Below are 4,209 nucleotides of genomic sequence, written 5' to 3' on the forward strand. Positions count from 1 at the left end.
CGCTGCCTCTGTGCCGGCGCCATGCGCCGGGCGCTGGCGGTTGTCGCCATCGCACGGCTGGGCGTCCCCGCGCTCCGCAGCCGCACGTCTCGAGCCTTGGGAAGTCCGTCGGTGAAGGGCGGTCCAGCTGGTGCTGCGGTTTAGGGCGCCCCGTGGCCCCAGGACGGGCGGCATCCGGGACTCCGGGGGTCGGGGCGCCGCAGCCCTGCCCTCCAGCTGCGCCCAGGCGTCGGAACGGGCGGCGAGCAACCTGGAGGAAGTCGCGCACTGGCGGGTAGGTTGGAACGCGCCCCTGACAGCCCGCTGCAGCCGGAGATCCCACGTCCGGTCAGCCGGGCAGCCCGCGTCTGTGACTGCGCGCTTAATGAGTTTCCAGGGAGCAAAAGGGCCTTAATTTTAAGGACCACATTTTATTTTGAGCTTGACCCCTCTTTTTGTTGTTGACACCTGTTTGGTAAAGTGGCGATGTTTGAAGACAGGTCTGCCTTTTAAATGTCTTTAGGTGGCATTTGGAAGCTCTCATTCAGTCTTTGGTCCACAGTGTTGGGCCACTGTGTCTGGGGCACGTGGGATGTGATGATACACAAACGCCACACGGTCCCTGCCATCACAGGTCTTACAGTCTACTGACAGGGAATGGTCTCATTAGCGAAGAACGATGGAAGGAGTGGCCAAGGAATTTGAGCTCAGCTAGTGAGGCTTCCTGGGGGAGGAGCTGGGGGTGAGAGAGGAAGGGTGAGGAAGAGCTGACCAGGCGAAGGCGGTGGGTGGGGAGAGGTCCCTCTCTAGAGGGACGGGGACATCACGGACAGGCCTGTGGTGGGAGAGGCATGTGCCAGATTGTGTTCACATGTTGGAGTCCTAGCTCCCAGGACCTCAGAGGTGACCTCGTTTAGAGACAGGGTCTTTACGGAGATGGTGAAGTATAAACAAGGTCATCAGGACGAGCCCTGCCCCAGTAGGACTGGTGTCCCGGGAGGGGGAAGTTTGGAGGTGGACACAGCACACGGGAGAGCACCGCGGGAACATGGGGACGGCGGTCTCCAGGCCAAGGACAAGACCTGGGCCAAACGCCCTCACACCCCCAGGAGGAACCAGCCCTGCTGACACCTTCATCTCAGACCGCAGGCTTCCAGAACCGTGAGGAAGTAAACTGGGAATTCCAGTTGCCACAGGCTGTTCAGATGTGGGAGAGGGCAAACCCCGATGAGCAGGTCTGGAGCGGGTGAGCGGGCAGTAAGATGGCAGACGCAAACTCGCCGCTGTCCTGGTCTGCGCCCAGGCCTCGCTGGAGAAGGGGAACGTGTCAGCTGTCTAAATCCGGGTTGGAGTTTTAATTGTTTCATAGCAGTGGACACGTATAGTGACTGAGATGACTCTGGGTTTCTGTCTTAACTGTAGACCGTGAAATCTCTCCGTGTGAGCCAGAAGGTGACAAGCTGTCAAATGTACTCCCGAGCGTGGAGGAAGACTTCCTCTGCTGAATAAGTGTTCAGAAGCCAGAGAGAGGTATGGAAAGAGTGACTTCTAAGTCTATTCCGGGTTCATTGTTCTGTGTCCCGGTGATCTGGAGTATGAAGTGTGTCATCTAAACAGCAATAAACCAATTTTAGCAAATAACACTCGGTTGACTCATTAATTCGTCCAACAAACATCCGCGGGACTTGTGGCGTTCCCGGACACTGTCCGCGGTGCTGGAACACGGCGGTGAGTCAAAGCAAACGCACTTCCTTCTGGGACTGATGGGCGGGCGGGGCAGCTAATTAAGTGTCGAGCAAACGGATGCAGTTGTGGCATGAGTGACCCCGCGCTCAGGGCCGGCTTCTCGGGGCTCCGAGGACTGAGGTTCTGGGAGCGGGTTGTGGCCGCAAGGGGAGGAGGTGGGGTGTGTTCAGGGCCCTCGGCTGCCGGGGCTGGCTCTGGACTTGGCTTTTGGGAAGGCTGTGTGGAAGGGGGTGGCAAAGCGGCGTAAGCCGGGGAAGGGAGGCGGGAGCGGAGGCCGCGGCTCCGCCAGGGGCGGAGGAGGCGGCTCCGATTTCGTCTGGAGTGCCCATGGGGACGTGGGCAGATTGGAGTCATTTCGTCACTAGCGCTGCCAACTGGGCCTGAGAGGGAGGAGATGTGGAAGGCCCAGGGTTCTAACTGGGCTGGCTGGACAGATGGTGCCTTCGTAGAGACGGAAGGTGTGGGGCGGCCGGCTCTGTAGGGGACTCTGCCTGGTGGGAGCACGTTGACCTCGAGGTGGGTCCCAGCCATCAGACAGCGTAACCTTTTGCCCCAGGACTCAGTGGCTTCAATAGTGGCACTTACGAAGTTGGGTTCTGTGGGTCCGGATAGTGACTGAATTCGGTGAAGGGTGGGACTCGCTGAAGGCTGGGGCTGGACACACCTGGACGCTGGTCGCTCCCATGTCCAGCTGTCACCGGGAGCTGCAGCGCTTCTCCAGGCGGCCAGTTTGGGCATCCTCACAAGATAGGCAGGTTCTAAAGGCAAGTGACCCGAGAGTGAGGAACGTGGGCAGACAGTGCCGCTGTTTCAGTCCGGTCTGAAAAAACATGCGCTTCACCCCCTCCACCGGCGTCACGTGCCCGCCTGGGGACCAAGGAGACAGACGCGTGAGCGTGGGAGGGAAGCTGTCCCGTGCGCCTGGCCGCGGGCGAGCTGCTTGGGCTGTCAGGCTCTGTGGGGGAGCACGCGGCCTGGGAGGGAGGACGGGGGTGGCGGAGAGTCCCCAGGTGGGGGCTCGGGGCTCGGTGCAGCGTCCGGTGTGCACACCTCCCCCGTGTACCTGTTTCCAGTGTGGCTCCCCCGCCACTAGACTGTCCCCCAGTCTGGAGAACGGCTTACTCTGGAGCGAACCAGTGACCCTGAGGCATGAAGCCCCCCCGTTTGCTCTCACTTCTGGGGTATCTGGAGGGTTCTGGTAGGACCTGGACGTCCCTCTCCGCCTTCTTACAGTCCAGCCTCGACCATTCCATCTGCGGCTGACAGTCCTGCGTTCACACGTTGTCAGGGTCTTCTCCAGGACTCCCTGTCCTCGGGGGTTTCGGCCTTTAAAAGCATAATCCCTTTGTTGTGGTTTCAGTGTGATTCAGGAGGAGACTGAAAATAATGCGTGTTTTGAATTCCCCACCTTTACTAGGAAGGTTTAAAAATTCTGCGTGAAGCGATTATTTTGAATGGGCGATAGATGCATAAGGTAGGCAGGGGCGCCCGGGGTCACCGTAGGGGGCAAGTCTCCCCCCCTCGCTTCCCCTCTCTCCATGCAGCTCCCTCCCAGAGGCACCCTCTGTCACTGGTGTCTTCCGGACCTTTCCAGAGAGAGTCCATGCCTTAAGGGACACACACTGGTTTGTACTCTGGGCTCTTATTTGTCGCCCGCCGTGCAGGTTCATGCCACAGGTTTTCCCACTTAATGTGCACGGAGATCGTTACTATTAGTTCACGCAGAGCTGCCGTGGCCTTTCAGCTGCATGATAGTCCATCACCTGGCTGTGCCATTAAACATTTCATCAGACCCCTGTTGATGGATATTTGGTCCCCCCCAAACTTTTATCATGCATTTTTGTGCACTTTAATATTTTTTGCGCAGAGAAATGCATGAATAAGAATGGTCACTGCAGTTCTAATAAGTTTAATCAAATTATTGATAAACACAGCAACATGAAATTGCTAGAACAGATACGTGTGTTTAAATGTTAGAGTTTTTCCAAATTGGTCTCCACAGAGGCCAGTGTACCTCGCACCGACAGCCCACGAGCGAGCCCATTTCCCACGCCCCTGCCAAAACACCTAATATTGCAGACTTTGGACTTTTTGCTGACCGGCTAGGTAAGAAATAGTATCTCTGTGTGGTTTTATTTTGCACTGTTTTTATTTTGAGTGGAGTTGGGTCTCTTCATGCTAAGGAAGTTGACCCTTTGTACGTGTATTATAAATATATTTGTTTTGTTTGCCTTTCAAATTTAATGCAGAAAATTTTCTTTTTTTTTGTAGTTGAATGTGTTGATTTTTATATTTATTGCTTCTGGATTTTTGTATTATGCATAGAAAGGTGGCCTCTGCCCCAAGATTGTAGAATAGTTTAACTTTTATTTTATAGTTTCCACTTTTGTGTTTGCATCTTTGATGCACTTCAAACTTATCTGTGTAAAGAGTAACGTAGAGGTCCAGCTTAACTTTTTTCCTGGTTAGCTTTTTAGTTCTTTC

General features: G+C 55.4%; 1 protein-coding gene across 1 annotated transcript in view; it reads left to right on the forward strand.

Moving 5' to 3' along the window:
• The first annotated feature begins 6 nt into the window (after window positions 1–6).
• The window catches only part of LOC105294592 (cAMP-dependent protein kinase type I-beta regulatory subunit), a 97,454-nt gene continuing 93,251 nt past the window's right edge, over window positions 7–4,209 (forward strand). Inside the window, exons 1-2 of the mRNA XM_023532751.1 lie at window positions 7–274; window positions 1,402–1,509. The gene's annotated coding sequence lies outside the window, so the exon portion shown is untranslated. The remainder of the gene's footprint in view (window positions 275–1,401; window positions 1,510–4,209) is intronic.

This window comes from Pteropus vampyrus, unplaced genomic scaffold (assembly GCF_000151845.1).
Source record: "Pteropus vampyrus isolate Shadow unplaced genomic scaffold, Pvam_2.0 Scaffold90, whole genome shotgun sequence".
Classification (NCBI taxonomy): domain Eukaryota; kingdom Metazoa; phylum Chordata; class Mammalia; order Chiroptera; family Pteropodidae; genus Pteropus; species Pteropus vampyrus.